The following is a 22963-nucleotide window of genomic DNA, read 5'->3' on the forward strand; positions in this document are numbered from 1 at the left end:
CTAGTAAGTGGATGTTGGAATTCCGGATTTGTTCTCCATGGTTTGCATCTTTTCTCTTATGATTTACATAGCTTTATACCTTCTACCACATTCTGGAAGAATTCTTTGTCTCCATCTTCGAGCTCACTGATTTGCTTTTCAACTGAGTCCCTTCTGTTATTTCCACTTACTGAATTTATTATATATATATGTATATATATGTTTTTTCTTTTTCTTTTTAAGGTTTATTTATAATCTCTACACCCAACATGGGGCTTAAACTCATGACCCTGAGATCAAGTTGCACGTTCCACTGACTGGGCCAGCCAGGTTCCCCTTCAATATATTTTTTAATTTATATTTTTAATTTATGTAATAGCCTATTAAATATTGTTCAAAATAGACTTTTTATTTCATGGATGCCTTATCTTTTTGTTCCTTTGAAAATATCTTCAATATTTATTTTAAAATTCTCTTCTTGGGGGCACCCGGATGGCTCCGTCGGTTGAGCGTCCGACTTTGGTTCAGGTCATGATCTCACAGCTCATGGGTTCGAGCCCCGCATCGGGTTCTGTGCTGACAGCTCAGAGCCTGGACCCTGCTTTGGATTCTGTGTCTCCCTCTCTGCCCCTAACCCACTCTCATTCTGTCTCTATCTCTCTCAAAGATGAATAAACATTAAAAAAATTTTTTGAAATAATAAAATAAATAAAAATAAATAAATAAATAAATAAAATAAAATAAAATTCTCTCCTGCCCGTTCTATTAACTGCTTCCTTGGGTATCATTCTTCCATTTGTTGTTGTAGTCACCAGGTATGGCTTTCCTCAAATGTTTGCAGGAAGCTTCTGGATCTGTATGAATCTCCAGCCTTGAGAAAGGGGCAGGAAGCAATTGTTTTCAATGAGTGGGGAGGGCAGGGGAACATACACAATCAGAAAAGGGTTTCTGGGTTGTTGTCTTCCTCTGCAGTGCTCCCTTCCTGTTTCTCCCACCCAACAGCCCTATTTTACAGCCTAAGCTCTCACACTCATTGCTCCACGTGAGACGAATACCTAGATCATTGCTGCCAGACCCAAAGTGTTGTGCTTGTGCGTGCACGTGCATGCGTGTGCCCATGTGTGTGTGCACCTGAGTGTGTGTCTGGAAGCTTCAGCCAATCACCAGTTGTCCCTGGTTCTTTTTGCTCCCAGGATTTGCCTCCTCTGGTCGTGAGGCTCCTTCTGGTGCTTAAGAGACATACTAAGATATGTTTTCTAGTTAACCGTTTTTAGTCAATTTGTCCTTTCAATATATAGATTTAAGTCTTCTCTTATTTCAGGGAAAAGCTTTCTTTATTTCTTAAATAACTTTTTCTCTTCCATTGTTTTGGTTTCCTCCTCTGGGGACTGTGATCACATGACGTTGAACTGCTGTTGCCTGACTTACATATCTGTCATTTTCTCTCCAATGTTTAAAATCACTTTCTTTATTTCCACTTTATTTTGTTTTCTTTTTCTCATTTATACAGTGTCTATTGTCTTTTGCGCTCCCTGTTCTTTAGTCCTAAATTCGGAAATCGTTTTGTCTTTTCTATTCTGGGAACTGGAGTGGGATTTACATTTTAGCAGGATTGCTGTGGCTGCCCTGGTGGGAGGGGGTGGGGAGGCTGGAGCACTGGGAATTAGGGAGGAAGCTGGAGGCCGGTCAGGAGACTTGCAGATGACCTATTTGGAAATGAGGCGACTTGGAACGAAGGGTAGAGATGGAAATTGTTAGAAGTATTGATTTGGGGATATGTTTTGAAGGTATCACTGACAGAATATGCTGTTGGATTTGATATAGAATCGGAGAGACAGCTCTGGGAATTTGCTTTGGGGCGTGTTAACTTGGGATTTCTATTGGCAATTGGATGTTTGAATCTGGAGGTAGAGGAGAGGTTGGGGCTTGAGATAAAGATTTGGAAGGCCTCAGCATACGGTTTTTAAAGTCTTGGGACTGGAAGAAATCGCTTGGAAAATGACGGGGGGAGAGAGAAGAAGTCTGAGCAGGAGCCTTGGAGCCCTCCAGCATTTACAGGTCACTGAGGAGGATCCAGCCCAGAAGTCTGCAAAGGAGCAGCTGGTGAAGAGAGTCAGGAGGGGTAAACAGCTGTGTGGCTTACTGCTGGGGGACAACGAATCCCAGGACTGAGACGTCACCACGGGAAGTAGCTGATGACCTCGTATTATTTCCTGATTAGATGGAAGAATGAATGGATCCATCCTCTTTGCTCTTTCTTCCCTCCTTCCCTCCCTTCCTGAATAATCCGGTCCAAAAGCCCTCAGGTACAGCTGGGCCAGGTAGGTATCCATGGTTGGGGGTGGAGGGGGCCAGCCTGGCACAAGGTGTAAGGACCTGAGAGGGATGATGAGGGCATCTGTGGGGGTGGGGGAGCTGGGCTGGTAACATCAATACAAGATCGGTTACGAATGGGGCGCCTGGTGGCTCGGTCGGTTGAGCATCCAGCTTTTGATTTCGGCTCAGGTCATGATCTTGTGGATCCTGGGATCAAGCCCCACATTGGGCTCTGCGCTGACAGCATGGAGCCTGCTTGGGATTCTCTCTCCCTCTCTCCCTCTCTGTCTCTCTCTCTCAAAATAAATAAATAAACTTTTTTTTTTTTTTTAACATTTGAGAGACAGAGAGTGAGCAAAAGAGGGGCAGAGAGAGACAGGGTCAGAGAGTCTGAAACGGGCTCCGTGCTGACTGCAGAGAGCCCAGTGTGGGGCTCAAACTCACAAACAGTGAAATCGTGACTTGAGCTGAAGTTGAATCCTTAACCAACTGAGCCACCCAGGCACCCCAAAAAATAATCTTTTTTTTTTTTTAAAGAAGATTGGTTAGGTATGAGGATTCATCAAACAAGCAATGGGGTAATGGGATTCAGGGTTCTCACAGGTGGCAAAAAGTTATAAATATAAAAAGGATAAAATTAGAAAGAATCCTATTAGATGTAGAAACAAAGATAGATGAAAATTTATGTAGAAAGATTCCTAATTCTCTCCACTGAGAGGGCCTGGGAGCAGTACCATCCAAAATCAAAGAGCACACCGAGTGCCAGATCTTGGTTTCTAAATACCACTGTCCCCTAAAAGGAACCAGAGTTGCTTGGAGAAATGGCTGATTCCAAGACTGGAGTAGGAAAAGCACAAGATGAGCCTCGAACATCTTGTACCAGAAAGTAAAGGAGTTCTCAAAACATGTCAAAGGGACGCAGAAGCCAGCTGGATGAACTCTCACTCATCAAGTCTGGGGCTATTGGAGCATCAAATTAAATAATAATAACAGTGGATTATAACCCAGTGAATAAAGTAGGATTCCATGAGCCTATACTGATAGAAAGAAGCAGGGTGGGGGACAATGACAAAGCTCTTCGTTATAATCAAATGCCAACTAAAACATATGGGAGGAATGATGGAATCGGAAAAATTGGCAACTCTCATAATAATAATGAACTCAACCAGGAAATGTCAATGGATGCTAAAACTTGTGAGTGAAAGTTGGAAGAAGAAAAGAACAGCTTTCAATGCAGAAACCTAGCAGTCACTACCTCAGTCAACTAATCAAGGTTAACATCATCAGCGATGGCACAAATGGAAATCACGTAACAGCTGCCAGGACTCAAGGCGAAGGGTGCAGAATCACCTCCGAGCTACTCCTACCAAAGATGCATAACCTGAATCTAATTGTGAGGAGATATTGACCACATCCCAATCGAGGTATGCTGTACAAAATAGCTGGGCTGTTATCTTCAACACTGTCAAGGTCCAGGGGCACCTGGATGGTTCAGTCAGATAAGCGTCTGACTTTGGCTCAGGTTATGACCTCACAGTTCGTGGGTTCGAGCTCCGCACTAGGCTCTTGTGCTGACAGCTCAGGGCCTGGAGCCTATTTCAGATTCTGTGTCTCCCTCTCTCTCTGCCTCGCCTCCCCACCTCTCCAAAGTAAATAAACATTAAAAAAATTTTTTTTTAACTGTCAAGGTCCTGTAGGTAAGGAACTATTCTAGACTGAAGGAGTCATTGCAACTAAGTGACACACACAATTCTGGATTGGATCGTTTTGATAGAAAAGACATTATTGAGACAATCAGTGAAACGTGAATGAAATGTGCAAATTAGGTGGCGGTGATGTATCCGTGTAAATTTCATTTTGCTGGTGGATGTAGGAAATGTTCACTGAAGTATTCTTGGCTGATGGGCATCAGGTCAGCAACTTATATTCAAGCAGTTCAAGAAAAAGAAAGTTTATCAATACTGTTCTTGCACTTTTTCTTTATGCTTGAAATATTTGAAAACAAAAGGGAAAAGAAAACGACAAACAAAGACAACGAAAGGAGGCACCTGGGTAGCTCAGTCTGTTAAGTATCTGACTCCTGATCGCGGCTCAGGTCGTGATCTTATGGTTCATTGGCTCGAGCCCTGCATCAGGCTCTGCAACAGTGTGGAGCCTGCTTGGGATTCTCTCTCTCCCTCTTTCTCTCTGCCCTTCTCTGCTCACTTGCACTCTCTCTCTCTCTCAAAACAAATAAATAAGCATTAAAAAAAAAAAGGCACATGAAAGAATACACGGATGAGAAAGCCAGCAGACAAATCAAGACAGTGGACCATTGTAGGGGTGCCTGGGTGACTGAGTTGTTTAAGCACCCGACTCTTGATTTCGGCTCAGGTCATGATCGCACAGTTGTGAGATTGAACCCTGCATGGGCTGAGCTGAAAGCCTGCTTAAAATTCTTTCTCTCTGCTCCTCCCCCCACCCCTGCTCTCCCTAAAATTAAAAAAAAAAAAAAATAGTGGACCATTGTATGGTACAACTGACGAGGTTTCCTCAGTATGTCAGTGAGATGAAAAAGGGCAGGAATCAGGGGGAGGGGCTAAGCTAGGCAAAAGACACAATAAGAGACACAATAAACCAGTGTGGATCCTGATTCCAACCAAAGAGCGGTAAAAAAGACACTTTAAAGTCACTCAGGGAAATCTGAACAAGGACTATTAGATATTACTAAGTAATTCTTGCTCATATTTAAAATGTGAAAAGCCATTGGGATTACGTGAGAAAATGTGCTTTCTCCCCCTAGATGCACATTCGAGCACATGGAAGCAAAATAACATGAGCCCTGGGGTTGGCTTTAAAATACTCCAGGAAAAGGGGCACCTGCCTGGCTCAGTTGGTAGAGCATGTTGACTCTTGATCTCGGGGTTGTAAGTTCGAGCCCCACACTGAGTGTAGAGATTACTTAAAAATAAAAAATTATAAAAATAAAATACTTCACAAAAAGGAGACAGAACAATCCAGTGGACAGAAACTTTGGATAATTGTTGAATCTGGGTGGTGGGTATTGTATGAGGCAGCGCGGGCTGCCACAACAAAATACCACAGCCTTACACAACAGAAATTTATTTCCTCACAGTTGTGGAGGCTAGAAGTCCAAGACCAAGGTGTTGGCAAGTTTGGTTCTTCTGAGGCCTCTCTGCTGGGCTTGCGGGTGCAGCCTCCTTGCTGGTCCTCACACAGTCATCCTTGGTCTGTGCTGTCTGTGTCCTCATCACCTCTCCTTCTGAGGACACTAGTCCTATTGAGTTAGGGACCACCCATATGACCTCTTTTACCTTAGTTACCTCTTTAAAGGCCCTGTCTCCAAATATGGTCACATCCTGAAGGATTGGGGGTTAGGGCTCCAACATATGAATTTGGGAGGGGGGCAGGGACACCAGGCAATTTACAACAGGCAGATGGGATTTTATTAGACCATTCTCTCGCTTTGGTGAATACTTAATTCTTCAAACTAAAACCTGTTTCATAATAAAAATCAATGCAGAACCAGAAAGCGAAGCTAGCCAGTGTAGATGGATCTTTTGAGGAGTTCTGCTGCAGAAGATGTCGGAGAAATGAGGCCATGCCTGGAGGTGGGCTATGAGGTCAAGGGAGTATTTTTTTTTTCTTTAAAAATTACTGTTATTATGGCATATTTGTATGCTAATAGGAAAGATCCAATAGGGAGAAAATTTTGATGTACAATGGAAGAGAGAGGGGATAATTGCAGTGGAAAACCTTTGGGTTGGCAGAAGGTCTGGAATATTCGGATTGGGAGGGAGTGCTGCCCATCTCCCTGTCCCCTTAGGGAGGAAGGCAGACTGTGGGAGGCAGCTGCGCAGTGGGAAGCGGGAATCCTCTCCCAAGTGATTATGTGTCCTCAGTGAAACAGGAAGCAAGGGCATCCATCAGCTGAAGGTGAGGAGAGTGGCTGGAGCAGGGAAATGTAGAAGGAATGCCAGGAATTAGTGAGCCCGTCTTTGAGGGTCAGAGCTTTGATCTGCAAATATTGTCTCCCAGTCTGTAGCTCGACTTCATCCTTTCAAAGCGGTTTCTCGCCGAGCTACAGTTTTCAGTTTCTTTTTTATTTGGAAATCCAGAGTCCGACGCTTAACCAACTGAGCCACCCAGGCACCCTTACAGTTTTCAGTTTCAATGAAATCTGATTTGTCAATTGTTCCTTTTCTAGGTCCTCCTTTTGGGGTTAAGCCTAAGAACTTTTGGCTTAGCCCCAGATCCTGAAGGTTTTCTCCCATATTTTTCCTAAAATTTGTATAGTTTTTACATGTCACAAGGAGGCATGTGATTCGTCTTGAGTTACTTTCCGTTTAAGGTGTGAGACCCAGCTCAAGGTTCATTTCTTGGCCTATGCGTGTTGCTTCAGCATTTGTTGAAAGGGCAATCTCTCCTCATTGAATTGATTTTGCACTTCGGTAAAAGTGTCTACAGACTACCCTCTTTGTGTCGGGTCTATCTGGGGGCTCTCTATTCTGTTCCGTTGATCTATATGTCTAGCCCTTTGGCAATATTACACAGTATTAGTTACTTTACCTATATACTAAGCCTTAATGTCGGGTAGGATGAGTCCTCCCACCTTATTATTCTTTTTCAAGATTATTTTAGCTCCTAGAGGGACTTTTGCATTCCATATAAACTTTAGAATAAGCTTGTCTGTTTCTGCAAAAAAATCTTGCTGGGATCTTAATAGAAATTGCAATAAACCTATAGATCAATTTGTCGAGAACTGACATCTTCACTGTGTTGAGTCTTCCAATCTATGAACACAGTATGTCTCCCCAGGTATTTGGGTCTTGTTTGATTTCTTTTATCAGGTTTTCATCATACTAACGGAGCCAAGGTGGGGCAGAGATAAGTGTTGCGTCTGATGTCTTGCACTGGAAGCTTGGTGCAATTTTCAAGAAGAAAATTATTACGAATTGGTGAAGACCTTGAACAAGTTTGACTAAAAGAATTTGCATAGTCTGGTTGAGAGTGGATTGTTCCCGAGTCACTCATTTTCTGCTGGGGCAAAAATCCCCAAAGAGGGTGAGCTGGGGGCCAGGCATGAAGGAGGAAGGGACCCTTTTGCAGGCAGCTAGGGATTTGCCACCAGCTTCCAAGATGGGCTGAAGGGGCAAGGCGTCTGGATCGTGGAACCGGGCCTTGGGGACCAAAGGGGGCCAGAGGACTCGGCCAGGCCCTCGCCCCCGGTTCTACCCTGGCTTTGCAGGGACCCTCGGTCCTCCTACCCAGGCTGAGCCTCCCGCCGGCTCCGGGTCGCTGGGGCCAGGACGCACCGCGCAGTAGCTGGAGGCCCCACGAGAGGGCGCCCGAGCTCAGCGCCTGCGGTGGAGGCAGGCGCGGGGCTGCCGAAGGACCGAGGGGGCGACCCGCTACCGGCCCGGCGGGTCCCGGCAAGCCATGCCCCTCAAGAGGATAAGCTTTACTTGAGAAACACGGCAGAGCCCTAACAAGTTTTTGTTGATTGAATGAATGCATTATAAACTCAGTTACACTGAGAAAGTCGAGGTTTAACTTATATCCCCACCCTATTCCATCCCCAGATCTTTACATCTTAAAAGAAGACTCTGGAAGACAGCAATTCTCGCTCAGAGCTTTGTGCTCTCTCTTTGGAGAAGCAGCGTCCGAAGGATGGCGTGGGTGGTGGGAGCAGCGATCAGGTCCCACCGGCCCTGCGTTACCGTCTCTACTCAAAGGTGCAGCTAAGATGCCCCCAGGCCCCAGGGGAGTTCCTTACCCTGAATCAGTGTGTTTCAGGTTAATGACAACACCTCAGGGCCAGAGGGAAGGTGAGGTGTCACCTGGGCAGGGTAAATTGCTTCAACCCCCCCCCCCTCCCCTCCGCCTCCCCAAGGACTCTCCTTCCCTTACCCTCTCCTTCCCTTACCCCCACCCCTGGTTCAGACGCAGGTTGGTTGTGGCTGTTCAACCCTCCCTGTCTTGGGCGTTTCTTCTCCAAGAGGCCTCCTTAAAGAGCTCCCCCTGATGCCCCTCCGTTGTTGTGATGGCAGAGCAGAGCTTGTAGTTCTGTAGACCCAAGTTCAAATCCTCGTTAACCAGCTGGGTGATGGGTGGCAGGTTACTGTTAAAAAACAAAATCCAACCGAGTAAATCTGAACGTCTAATTGGCTTTATTAAGAGATTCCTGAATAGGTCAGCATCTCCTCTAGCAAGTAGAGAGATGTTCTGAGGAGTCGTACAAAATAGGTTTTTATAGGAAGGAGGGTGGGGTTAAGAAGTTATTGGAAAAAGAAAAGAAAGGATTGTTTCAGGCTAGGACTTCCTTCTGGGGGGAAGGGATGGGCAGGGCTTTTATCATGCAGATTATTTCACTAGGGCTGATCAGAAAATTAAGATTGACTTTTATTTATTTTTATTTTATTTTAATTTATCTTAATGTTTATTTATTTTTGAGAGCGAGAGAAAGAGCGTGAGCGGGGGAAGGGCAGAGAGAGGGAGACACAGAATCTGAAGCAGGCTCCAGGCTGCTGTTCGCACAGAGCTCGACTCGGGGGCTCCAAACTCAGGAACCATGAGATCATGACCCGAGCCCAAGTCCTTTTACTGAAATAAAAAAAATAAAAGGTCACATTCCTGGAATAGTTTGAAACTGTAGTTGTGGCTTGTAGTCTTGGTTTGCTGTTGTGGGGTCCATAGGACTCCAATTTGGGCTTGTTTTTTTTTTTTTTCTTTTTTAGCATTACTTCATCTTTCAAACCTCTTTTTCCTCCCATTTACACGGAGAAATGGGATTACTGAAGGCACTGCCACGTGAGTAGCTTGAGGATTAAACGAGTCGTTCTATTAAATCCTTAGAACAGGACTGTGCCGTGTGTACCTTTTCCTTGTTGTAGAGCAGGTGGCCATTTCTTCCTCAGCGGACCCAGGCTCTTCCAGGGCAGGGGACAGTTTCCTGCACCCGGTGCCAGGCTCAGTGCATGCTGATGGGGGGGGGGGGGGTAATAGAATTCTAACATCTGAATTGATACAAACTTTCAGACCCGAGCAGCTTTTTATAACGGAAAGATAAAATACACCTATAGGCCCATCCATTAGACTCTTAGCTGACTTCCCATTAGCAGCGATATCTGCCGGAAGACCATGGAGTAGTATGTTTAAAGCCCCGAGCTTATGTGCAGCTAAATGGTCATGCAGGAACAAAGACAGAATGAAGATATTTGCAGACATAGCAAGACACAGAGAATTTACCTCCCATGGGATGCACCTCACAAAGAAAGAGCGACTCAGCGAGACACGCGCCCAGAGGAAGACACGGGGCACCATGAACAACAGACAGCACAGACGTGGATCAAATATGTTAGTAAATTCAATGAACGGCCAACTTCAAAAAGAAAGGTTTTGTGATTTTAAAGAGGTGAAACTTGGGGCTCCTGGGTGACTCAGTCGGTTGGGCGTCCAATTCTTGCTCAGGTCATGGTCTTGTAGCTCCCGAGTTTGAGCCCTGCATCAGGCTCCGCTCTGACAGTGGGGAGCCTGCTTAGGATTCTCTCTCCCTCTCCTTCTTTCTCTGCCCCTTCCTGCCTCTCTCTCTCTCTCTCTCTCTCAAAATAAATAAATAAACTTAAAAAAAGTGGGGCACCTGGGTGGCTCAGTCAGTTAAGGGTCCAACTTCGGCTCATGAGTTCGAGACCCACGTCAGGCTCTGTGCTGACATGTCAGAGCCTGGCGCCTGCTTAGGATTCTGCGTCTCCCTCGCTCTCTGCCCCTGCCCTCCTAATGCTCTGTCTCTGTCTCTCTCTCAAATGTAAGAAAAATTTTAAAAAATAAAAAAAAATAAAAATCATCTTAAAAATTAAAAAGGTGAAACTTAAACGCTAAAAGGACAGTAAAAACAGGGCCGGACAGGAAGTTGCCAACTCAGCAGGTCCCAAAAGGCCACACCACAAACTGACAGTGGTGGGGGGTGGGCAGCGGCTGATCCAGTCCCTGGCTTCCTCAAAGGACTCAGGAACTAGCAGCCCCCACACAGCTGAGACTGGGTGTGACGGGTGGGGGTAAACAGGGGTAAGTGGTTGAAAGCTCTTCAGGAACCAGCTAGACCCCTGGATCTCAGCCCACCCCCATGCCCCCCACTCCACGCTCCAACTGCTGGGCCGAGCCCACTCCCACGCCGGCAGAGGTCTGGGGGATTACTTTGGGATGGAGAAAACCAGGTAGGAGGGATGAAGACTGAATCCAAGGAAAAAGGAATTCAGTTAATATATGCTTTATGCATGCAGAAACTGCCTTGCCTTCTTCCCCACAAGCTCCCCAAGAAGAAAGAGTGAAAAAGGTGTCACACTGGGCCTACACCCGAAGGTCCATCCAGAGGGCCCCGTGGGCTCAGGGCTTCCAGACAGCTTTGTGGCTCTGGCTCTTGGTCGTAAACACACAAGCAAGGATCGTCAGCATCTGAAGAAGGCCTCGAACGTGAAAGACAGGGGCCAAAACAGCATTAGAAAGCAGCCGGCACAGACTAGGAAATCAGAAGACAAAAATAATAGAGCTATCAGAAATACCCTTGGAGGCAAAAGAGGTTTCGCGTCCATGAAATGAGAACAGGAGGCAGTTCCGTTTCTTACCAAGGTGCTGAACTGGCACAGCTTCTGGCTTCTTCTGTAGAAATCGGTGCCAGAGAAACTTTATGGGGAGAACACCAAGAAGGCTCTGAGGACCCCTGGGGGCCACTGGACTTGCTGTCTTGCTTCTCCCCTGCCATCACTTGGGGATAAATGGTGTCTGCTCTGTGCATAGATGCTGTGACTCAGACTTTTCTGGTCCAGGGGTCGGCGAGAGTGAAATGGAAGGCCTCCACCTGTGAGCAGCTGAGAAAAATAGAGACGGATTATCCCTGGGTGGTCTTTGCCCCGCCCCTCACTCTCCAAACCCCAGAGCTGGTAAATTATGATCTAAGAAGTATCACCTCCTAAGGCTGCTTTCCCTGGGAAGAAGGGCGTGTGTGTGTGTGTGTGCGCACGTGTGTGCACGTGCGTGTGCGTGTGTGTGTCCCTGATGTAAGAAGTTGTTTGGCAGGGTGAGCGCTGAGGTTTTCTGATGTCTGCGGCTCTCCACCCAAAGTCTCATCTGCCCCACACCCACCCCCGCCCACAGAGCTAATGGGGACTGACAGGCACAAAAGTCTGGGTGTCCTCTGTGCCTGACAGAGTAGCCAGAACCCCAGGGGAAAACGAACCCCGAGAAGGACAAATATTTCAAAAGAAAAACAACATATTGGATTGCAGATTCCATCAGAAGCATAAATATTAGAACAGATGGGCCAAATTTTCTAATTAGCCTCATAAACATAGCAAGATAAAGGAAGATATTAGTAACATGAAACAAAATAAGAAAACAAGAAAGAACCAAGCAGAAACACAGAATTGGGGATGAAAAATGTAATAGCTAAAATATAATATTAGACACGGAAAATATAAGAGTTGAGATAACAGAATAGCCAGGGTTTTTACAGGCTGAAGAGTGAATTGGAGGGTTGGGCTGAGGAAATCCTCAAGAAGGAAGATGGAAAGGGCAAAGAAATAGAAAATAGAGAAGAGAGAAGAGTCAGTTAAGTGTCCCACTCTTTTTTTTTTAATTTTTTAAAATGTTTTTATTTATTTTTGAGAGAGAGAGAGAGATAGCACATGCGTAGGGGAGAGGCGCACACACACACACACACACACACACACACACAGAATCCAAAGCAGGCTTCAGGCTCTGAGCTGTCAGCATAGAGCCCCACGCAGGGCTCAAACTCACAAGCTGTGAGATCATGACTTGAGCTGAAGTCAGACTCTTAACTGACTGAGCCACACAGGCGCCCCAAACGTCCCACTCTTGATGTGGGCTCAGGTCATGATCTCCTGGTTCATGGGTTCGAGCCCCTCATTGGGCTCTGCGCTGACGGCATGGAGCCTTTTTGGGATTCTCTCTCTCCCTCTCTCTTTACCCACCCCCCACTCACATGCTCTCTCTCTCTCTCAGAATAAATAAACTTTAAAAAAGAAAATAGGGAGGTGCCTGGGTGGCTCAGGTGGTTAAGCATCCAACTTCAGCTCAGGTCATGATCTCGTGGGTTCCAGTCCCACATCAGGCTCTGTGCTGACAGCTCAGAGTCTGGAGCCTGCTTTGGATTCTGTGTGTGTGTGTGTCTCTCTCTCTACATCTCCCCTGCTCATACTCCGTCTCTTTCTCTCAAAAATAAACATTAAAAATTTTTTTTGAAGGGAGAAGTGTCCAAGAATTACGGCTACTCTATCCACCACACTGGGGGCGGATTTTTCTTCTCAATGCGTCCTCAATGCCTGGGATGAACAAGATTGATGACTTCCATCAATTTTAGGAAATTCCCAGCTGTAATCTCTCCCATTCTCTATTTTCTCCTCTTGGACTCTTGTCAGACATCTACCGGATTACCTTGTGATATCTTTTAACCCTTTTTCCAGTTTCTGTGCCCTCGTCTGTCCTAAATTATTGGCGATTCCTCATCCGGATCCTCCAGTTCACTAGCCTCTCAACTGTCTTCAGTTGGGTCCAATCTGCTAGTCAGCCCTGAACTTTTTATTTTAAAATGATATCTTTCATTTCTCAAAGTACTGCGTGTGTGTCAGTGTTGGTCAGCTCCCCCCAAGTTTTGATAATCTTCCACTGGTAGCCCAGTTTTGTCATTCAGGTTCTCATTTCTTTATACTCACTACATAATCTGTCTCCTCTAATGATTCCAGTATCTGATATCCTGGGGGACCTAACCCTCTTGTTGGCTGTTACTCCTGACCCTCACCCATGAGAATTTGCTCTCTTTGGAATTTTTTTTTACAGATTTTATTTTTAAGTAACCTCTACACCCAACGTGAACCTTCAACTCACAGCCTCAAGATCAAGTGTCACATGCTCCCCCAACAGAGCCAGCCAGGCTCCCCTGGAGATTTTTTATTATGAGCCCTCACGGATAGATATTAAAGATATTCATCTGTGGGGATCTTTGGGCCCTACCTGAGGATGAATTTCTCCAGAGAAGGTTTGCGTTTGCTTTGTCTGGCATGCCGAGGGATGTACTGAACCAAGGCCGTAGTCACCTGAGCCATCTTTGAGGGTCCCCACTTATCGTAGGTGTTTTGAGTTTAGGTCGTCTTTGGTGCTGGCCAAAACGTTATCGTGCATCACTTCCAAGCATGGACATTTGCACTCAGGGGGATCCCATCTGTCCCATATGGTTATAATGTCACACTTTGGTTTCAGCTCCCATGGTCCCCTGGAGATTTCACTTACTCTTGCAGGATAGATATGATGGTGGCAACAAGACATGGCAAGTAAAATACCCTCCCTCAGCTACTTCCAGAAGTGAACGTCCTAGGAATTATTTACTATGAAAATATCCAAAAGAAAAAAAACAGAACTAAACAAAAGAATCAGCGAAGTTGCCGAGTTTGACATAAAAAAAAAACCCATCATATTTCTATACACAAGTAATAACCAATTAGAAAATATAACAGAAAAAAATGTCATTCACAATTGCAATAAACTTTAAGATACTTAGGCATAAATCTAACAAAAGCGATGCGAGACCTGTATGGAGAAAAATCACAAAATATCACTGAAGAACATAAAAGAAGATCTGAATAAATGGAGATTTTTAAATGTTCACAGGCAATATTCATGGGTTGGAAGATACTATCATAAAGGTGTCAGCTCTTCTGAATTTAAACTATAAATCCCATACGGTACAAATGAAAATTCCTGTGAAATTTTTTGTGGTGCTTGACAAGCTTTTTTAAATATTAATATGGAAGACCAAAAAAAAAAAAAAAAAAAGAAAGAAAGAGAAAAAGGAAAGCTAAGATAATTGTGAAAGGGTGTAACAAGGGTGGGGGCGGGAAGGGGGGAAGTTTCCATACAAGATATGAAGATTTATTATAAAGTTGTACTAAGACATTGCGGTATTAACATAGGGACCGAAAAGTAGCTCCACGGATGCAAATTGACTAGAGTCCAGAAAATAAACTCACTCATATTTGGAAACCTGATATATGAGAGAGGCTGCATTACATTAGCAGGGAAAAGAAGGACTATTTAATAAATGAGGCTGGCACAAATGATGATCTTTATTGGATAATCAGTCATCGTAGATACCATACAGAAACTCTTTGTAGATTGAAGACTTTAATGTGAAAAACAAAACTTTGTAATTCTTAGAAGAAAGCAGAGTAGAATATCTTCGTGATTTCAGGTTGGGAAGAGAAGGATATCTTAAGACACAAAACCTCCCAATTATAGAAAATGATTGATAAATTTGACCTCATTAAATTTATTTATTTAAAAAAAAATTTTTTTTAACGTTTATTTATTTTTGAGACAGAGAGAGACACAGCATGAACGGGGGAGGGGCAGAGAGAGAGAGGGAGACACAGAATCCGAAACAGGCTCCAGGCTCTGAGCTGTCAGCACAGAGCCCGGCGCAGGTTTCGAACTCACAGACCGCGAGATCGTGACCTGAGCCGAAGTCGGCCGCTTAACCGACTGAGCCACCCAGGCGCCCTGACCTCATTAAATTTAAAAACTCTTGTACAACAAAAGATACTATGAACGCAGTTAAAACACAAATTGGAGAAATTTCTTTTTCCCTCTCTGCTGGAATAATTTTAATTTTTGTCATTTCATAGTTACTGGGTGTCAACTGTGCCCTCACTATAGGAAGAAGGGTATTTTCTTTTTTCTTTTTAACTTTCTTTTTAATTTTTTAAAATTTACATACAAATTAGCATATAGTGGGGCGCCTGGGTGGCGCAGTTGGTTAAGCGTCCGACTTCAGCCAGGTCACGATCTCGCGGTCCGTGAGTTCGAGCCCCACGTCAGGCTCTGGGCTGATGGCTCGGAGCCTGGAGCCTGTTTCCGATTCTGTGTCTCCCTCTCTCTCTGCCCCTCCCCCGTTCATGCTCTGTCTCTCTCTGTCCCAAAAAGAAATAAAAAACGTTGACAAATTAGCATATAGTGCAACAGTGATTTCAGGAGTAGATTCCTTAGTTCCCCTTACCCATTTAGCCCATCCCCCCTCCCACAACGCCTCCCGTAACCCTCAGTTTGTTCTCCATATTTATGAGTCTCTTCTGTTTTGTCCCCCTCCCTGGTTTTATATTGTTTTTGTTTCCCTTCCCTTATGCTCATCTGTTTTGTCTCTTAAAGTCCTCATATGAGTGAAGTCATAGGATTTTTGTCTTTCTCTGAGTGACTCATTTCACTTAGCATAATACCCTCTAGTTCCATCCACGTAGTTGCAAATGGCAAGATTTCCTTCTTTTTGATTGCTGACTAATACTCCATTGTATATATACACCACATCTTTATCCATTCATCCATCGATGGACATTTGGGCTCTTTCCATACTGTTGATAGTGCTGCTGTAAACATGGGGGTGCATGTGCCCCTTCAAAACAGCATACCTGTATCTCTTGGATAAATACCTAATAGTGTAATTGCTGGGTCGTAAGGTAGTTCTATTTTTAGTTTTTTGAGGAACCTCCATACTGTTTTCCAGAGTGGCTGCACCAGTTTGCATTCCCAGAGAATTTTTTTGCAATGCAAATAACCAGCAATGAGTTAGCATCTAGAATATATTAAAAAGTCCTACAAGTTTTGTTTTGAAGTTTATTTATTTATTTTGAGAGAGAGAATGAGTGGGGGAGGGGCAGAGAGAGGGAGAGAGAGATCCCAAGCAGGCTCCACAATGTCAGTGCAAGGCTCTATGGGGTGGAGGAGGGGAGCTCAAAGGCATGGACCATAAGATCATGTCCAGAGCCAAAGTCAGTCACTACCAATTGAGCCACCGGGGGGCCACTTACAAGTTGTTCTTTTAAAAGACACTGGGGAGGGGCGCCTGGGTGGCTCAGTCGGTTGAGCATCCGACTTCAGCCAGGTCACGATCTCGAGGTCCGTGAGTTCGAGCCCCGCGTCAGGCTCTGGGCTGATGGCTCAGAGCCTGGAGCCTGTTTCCGATTCTGTGTCTCCCTCTCTCTCTGCCCCTCCCCCGTTCATGCTGTGTCTCTCTCTGTCTCAACAATAAACAAACGTAAAAAAATAAAAATAAAAATAAAAAAATAAAAGACACAGGGCACCTGGGTGCTCACTCGGTTAAGGGTCCATGGAACTTGGGCTCAGGTCATGATCTCACAGCTTGTGAGTATGAGTGTCACATCCGGGTCTCCACTGTCAGCACAGAGCCTGTTCTTCTGGTCCCCTCCGCTTCCTTGTCTCTCTGCCCCTCCCCTGCTCGAGCTCTCTCTCTCTGTGTCTTTCAAAATCAAGATTAAAAATAAATAAATAAAAAGTCACAATAAAAAAAATGGCAAATGATGCAAATAAGCATTTCAAATCGTAAGGTCCCTGTGGCGCCTGGGTGGCTCAGTCTGTTAGGCGTCTGAATTCAGTTCAGGTCATGATCTTGCGGTTCATGAGTTCGAGCCCCACCATCAGGCACTGTGCTGACAGCTCAGAGCCTGGAGCCTGCTTCAGATTCTGTGTGTGTCTCTCTCTCTCTGCCTCTCCCCCACTTGTTCTCTCTCTCTCTCTCTCTCTCTCAAAGATAAATAAACATTAAAAAAAAACAATCAAATCGTAGGGGCCCAGATGGTCAATAAGCCAACCTGAAAAACTTCTTGACATCAAAAGTAATCAGAAAAATTGTACATTAAATATATGCCAAGAATCCTCAGATATTAAACATCTAGTATTAATACATGTTTACACTTAAAAACATTTTTTTAAACATTTTATTTATTTTTGAGAGACAGAGAGAGAGCATGAGCAGGGGAAGGGCAGAGAGAGAGGAAGACACAGAATCCGAAGCAGGCTCCAGGCTCTGAGCTGTCAGCACAGAACCCGACGCGGGGCTCGAACTCACAAACCGCGAGTTCGTGACCTGGGCTGAAATCGGATGCTCAACCTACTGACCCACCCAGGCGCCCCGTGTTTACACTTTTAAGGGTGCAAGCCGGTATAATCACTTTCAAGAGCAATTTGGGAAAATCTAGCGATGCTGAGGGCTATGTCCTTACACCCAGCAATCCTCCCCCTGGGCGTAACTCCTAGGAAAATCAGGCATGTGCGTCATTATGCATGTGCGTAGGGAGACCGCAAACAGAAATGCTCACGCCAGCACTGTTTGTAATAATGAAAAACTGGAATCACGTGAGGATGGATAACCGAATACAGAGCCACTTTTCCAGTAAATGCAAGAGCTACATATATCGACGTGGATGCCTCTAAAACCAGCGTCTCAATCAAGCAAATTATAGAAAAATGCACGCTGTCTGATGCCGTTTATAAAAAGTTCCAGAATATGCAAAACTAGCGTGCGTATGGTTTATGGTTATGGTTACTACATAAACTTGTGGGAAAAGTATAAAAACATGGATGGGAAGTCAATACAAAAAAATGTTAAAAATTGATAAAGCTGAGTATTTGATGAAGTGGGCACATGGGTATTTCATTATAGCATTCTCTTTACTTGTCTCGGTTTTTGAAATATTTATTTTTGAAATAAAAAGAGCACTCCATAGCTGGGGGTGGGGGACGGATTCAAGAGGGACAAGGCCCCGTTGGTGGCTTTGGCAGTGGGGGAGGGAGAGGTGGCAGGTGGCTGGGGGAGGGGTGTGGAGAGATGGGGACAGAAGGTGGGATTTAGATTTGTCCCTGTGGACGTGGCTATGTTTTTGCTTTGTTTTGTTTTGTCTTGAACACTATGTGGATGGGGAGGCTCGGTAAAAATGTTAACGTCGGACAATTTCAAGGGTTGCCCCTAAGGTAGCACAGCGCTGGCCTGGGTATAATCCATTCAGTGGTTTTGTTGGCAATCCGGTGGTAATTCCACTGCTGTTCAAACCCATGTGCAGGGAGACCCACGCGAGAACCTTCAGTGTGGCAGCCATCCCCGTGTGCCACCAAAGGCGGATGGATAAGCAGTCTGTGTGGAACCCTATCATACCTATTTTAGGTCTTTGCCAGACTAATCCCTTGAAATCTTGAGAAGCTTAACTAAAAAGCTTCTGCACAGCAAAAGAAACCATCAACAGAATGAGAAGCAACCTACAGCATGGGAGAAGATATTTGTACATCATATATCCGATAAGGGGTTAATACTCAAAATATATGAAGAACTCGTAGAACTCAATAGCAAACAAAAACAAAAAACCCAATTAAAAAAATGGGCAGAGGAACTGAATAGACATTTTCCCAAAGAAGACATACAGATGGCCAACAAGTGCATGAAAAGGTGCTCAACATCACTGGTCATCAGGGAAACGCTAATCAAAACTGCAGTGAGGTGTGAGCATGAGGTATGCAATGAGGTATGACCTCACACCTATTACAATGGCTACCATAAAAAAAGACAAGAGGTAAGTGTTAGGGAGCATGTGGGGAAAGAGAACCCTTGTCCACTGTTGGTGGGAAGGCAAATGGTGCAGCTACTGCGGAAAGCAGTATGGAGGGTTTTCAAAAAATTACACATAGAACTCCCTATGATCCAGCAATCACACTTCTGGGTTTATTTTCAAAGGAAATGAAAACAGGCTATCAAAGAGATATCTGCACTCCCGTATCCATTGCAACACTATTCACAGTAGCCAAGACATGGAGACAACCTATGTGTTCACCAACGGGTAAACGGATAAAAAAGCTGTGAATATATAAATATATATATACAGTGGCATAGTGTTCAAATTTGCAACCACGTAGATGGCCTTGAGGGCACTATGCTAGGTGAAATAAGTCAGACGGAGAAAGACAAATACTGCGTGGTATCACTTATATGCGGAATCTCAAATTAAAAAGGTCAAATTCATAGAAACAGAGAGTAGAAAAGTAAGTTGCCAGGGGCCGGGGGGAGGGGAAGCAGGGAGAGTAAAAGATACAAACTTTCAGCCATAAGATGAATGAGGCCGAAGGATCCAATGTATAGCATAGTGACTATAGCTGATAACACTGAATTGTATAACTGAAGTTTGCTGAGAGCAGACTTTACATGTTCTTGTAGAAAAGAAAATAAGCAGGGGCACCTGGCTGGCTCAGTCAGTAGAGCATGTGACTCTTGATCCCGAGATCATGAGTCTGAGCCCCACATTGGGTGTAGAGATTACTTAAAAAAATAAAATCTAAATATATATATATATGTGTGTGTGTGTGTGTGTGTGTGTGTGTGTGAGGTGATGATGGGTGTGTTAATTAACTAGATGGGAGGACTCCGTTCACAATGTATACATATATCAAATCATCACAATCTACGTCTTAAATATCTTTTAATTTTATTTGCTGATGCTTTTCAATAAAGCTAAAGAGAGGGAAATTATCCATTTTCCCATGATACGGAAATGCGAATACGCGTGTATAGTCATTTGTCATCTGACTCTTCTTGTGGCGGCCTTTGCCTTACAGACTTTTAAAAAGTTTCTACAGGGGCGCCTGGGTGGCGCAGTCGGTTAAGCGTCCAACTTCAGCCAGGTCACGATCTCGCGGTCCGTGAGTTCAAGCCCCGCGTCAGGCTCTGGGCTGATGGCTCGGAGCCTGGAGCCTCTTTCTGATTCTGTGTCTCCCTCTCTCTCTGCCCCTCCCCCGTTCATGCTCTGTCTCTCTCTGTCCCCAAAAAAATAAACGTTGAAAAAAAAATTTTTTTTAAGTTTCCACATAGCTGAATCTATCAATCTTTTTTTTTTTTTTTAATTAGGTAATCTCTATGCCCAACATGGAGCTTGAACTCAAGACCCCAAGGTCGACAGTCACGCTCTACCCACGGAGCCAGCCAGGTGCCCCCACCAATCTTTTCTTTTATGGCGTTTAGGTTTTCTTTTGTACTTTAAAAGATTCTCTTCACTTTGAGTTCTAAAAACTTCTCCTGTGGTTAAAAAAAAAAAAAATGAGATCAATATATACCAATATGAGTAGATCTCGAATAGTGTTTAGCGAAAAAAAAAAAATAAAACAAGGCGCCTAATGATATGTGCAGCATAACAGCGGTTTATGTAAATAAAAACTGCAAAAACAGTTACATATTTTCTGTGAACACAGTTATGTACATAAAATGCATTTTTAACAATTGGAAGGAACTCACCAAATTCATCACAGTGTTCCTCCTGGTGGTGGGAGGAGATTAGAATGGGGTGGATGTGGACGTCAGGAGAGACATTAGCTTTATTTGTTATGCTACATTGTCTCAGTAAAGGACACTGTATTCGTATGTTATTTATATACGTTTGAAAGGTGTGAACATAAAATGCAAGAAAGAAAAGCAATAATGCCAAGATGTTTTACAGAGGTCATTTCTTGGGGGCCAGAGTATAGACAATGACATCTTTTTCCTTGCATTTGTTGGGTATTATTTTCATAAAAGATTTGAACTGTTTGCCATTCAGGGAGGTGAGGAAGAGCAAATAAAGTATTGCATATAGGACAGTTTGTCCGTAAGCAAAGGTGTGTTATAATAATTCAGTCCCAATACATATTTGCTGGTTTGGAGGTAGCGAAAGGGCCACAAGCTGCTTTAGAGACGAAGAGCAGAAACCGGACTCTTCTGCTGTGCTGGGGACGGAGGCACGGGTGTGTGGGTGAAGGGGGGTGCTGGCAGCTCAGCAGGGTGGGAGTGGGGTTGATTGTGGTCAAGAACCCAGGCTTTTGAGTAAGACTCGCTTGGGTTCAATTTCTTAGTCTGCCTCTAAGTGGCTATATACATTTCAGGCACATGACTTAAGCTGTCTGAGCCTCAGTTTCCTCAGCTGTCAAATGGGGGTAATAATGCTTACTTTGCAGAGGTGCTAGTAATCACTGAGCCAGCTCTGGAAATCTTAAACTTGTTTAGTTCTGTCCTGCAAATACCCACCGCCATTAAGGGTTCAGAATCCTGTCCCCTTTTCCTGGGGCTTGAAAAGGGTATGGAAACGTGGGGGGGGGGGGGGGGGGGGCGGGGGGGCGGGGCAGGGAGGGGCTGCACGGTGTAGCATTTAGGCAGGAAAGCCAAAAGGCAAATCCTGTAAAACATTGCCTCTGCTGGTGGCCATCAGGCCAGGGTGAATGCTGGTGGAAAGGGCAGTGATGTGGTGGATGTGGGTGCACGTGGGTGTAATTATCAGAATGGAGGAGAGGTGCTCCCAGGCACTCAGCCCCCGCTGGGTGCCAGTGTTTCAAATAACCCTCCCTGTAGTGGGTTTGGCCGAGTCTACCCCTTGAGCCCTTCCTTTTCACGTAAGGCTCCTCCTCTTCTTAGGAAACTACTTGCAGGAAAAGCCTCCTTCCTCCTCTTTCCTTTCAGAATAACACTTGATGGCTCATCAACCTGGAGCTAGTTGCCTCTCTGGGAAGGTATAAGCCCCCTCCCCTTCCGGAGCAGCAAAAGAAGGGCAGGCAAAGGGAAGAAAGCCTGAACTCTCACCCCTGCAGCAAAGGGAACTGAGACCCTGCGACGCCTGGCAGGTGGCAGGTGCCCACCACGTTATTGTAGCCAAAGTGCCTTTCTCCAAACACTGGATAAGCAAGTGATATTAATAAGAACGCGACAAATTGAAGAACTGCTGGTTTAAACAAAGTTAAAGAGGCCGATTGAGCGATCTGCCTGAATCTTTAAATTCTACTGCTCCTTGTGGGTTCCCAAGGAGGATTTTACACAAAAGGACTGCACGCTCTTCCCTTAACTTCTGCACCGTGGGGCTCTGGTCCAAGGAGTACATGCTAAGTGTCTCGTGGACACACAGTCCCAAACACCATGTCAGAAATAGGTGATGTAATCGGATTACAGCAATTGTGATGATCATTCTTTGCCTTATGAAGCCTGGGCTTTCAGACTGTGGCTGACGGTTGGGGGGCCACCAGGCCCAAGCTCCCAATTCCATCATCTTGGGATAGATGGGTGACTATTAATTGTGGAGGGAGGGGACAAGGCGGGGCTTCCATATTTGAATCATCCGGAGAACTTCTTCAGGCCACACCACCTTCACCTCCCTCTCCCCACCTGTCTGAGCACCCCAGGGCCTCATGCATTCCCCCCTGAATCTCTAGCTGGCAAATACAGGGCCTGGTGCAAAGTAGGTGCTCAGCACATGTTGTTTTAATCAGAGTAGAGTTCTTTACCGGGGCATAGTTTTGGTGTTTGTTTTGTTTTGTTGTTTTGTTTTGCTTTCTTTTATGTAGGCCTAATGCCCAGTGCAGAAACAGTACTCCAGGTCATGAACTCAGGACCCCAAATTCAAGACCTGAGCAGAGATCTAGTGTTGGACGCCTAACCAACTGAGCCACCCAGGCGTCCATCCCTACCTGGGCATAGTTTTTAAAGAATTTTCTTATTTCTAGGGTGAGGTAGATTAAAGTTTCTAAAGATCTGAAAAATAGATGATTGTATTTGGCTAGGTGGGGGGATATATTTTTCAACATTTATTTAATGAGGGGCGCCTGGGTGGCTCAGTCGGTTAAGCAACTGACTTTGGCTCGGGTCATGATCTCACAGTTCGTGGGTTTGAGCCCCGCATCCGGTTCTGTGCTGATAGTTTGGAGCCTGGAGCCTGCTTCCGATTCTGTGTCTCCCTCTCTCTCTGCCCCTCCCCCACTTGTGCTCTGTCTCTGTCTCTCTGTCTCTCTCTCTCAAAAATAAATTACAAAA

The sequence above is a fragment of the Prionailurus bengalensis genome, chromosome A2 (genome assembly GCF_016509475.1).
Source record: "Prionailurus bengalensis isolate Pbe53 chromosome A2, Fcat_Pben_1.1_paternal_pri, whole genome shotgun sequence".
In the NCBI taxonomy this organism is placed as follows: Eukaryota; Metazoa; Chordata; class Mammalia; order Carnivora; family Felidae; genus Prionailurus; species Prionailurus bengalensis.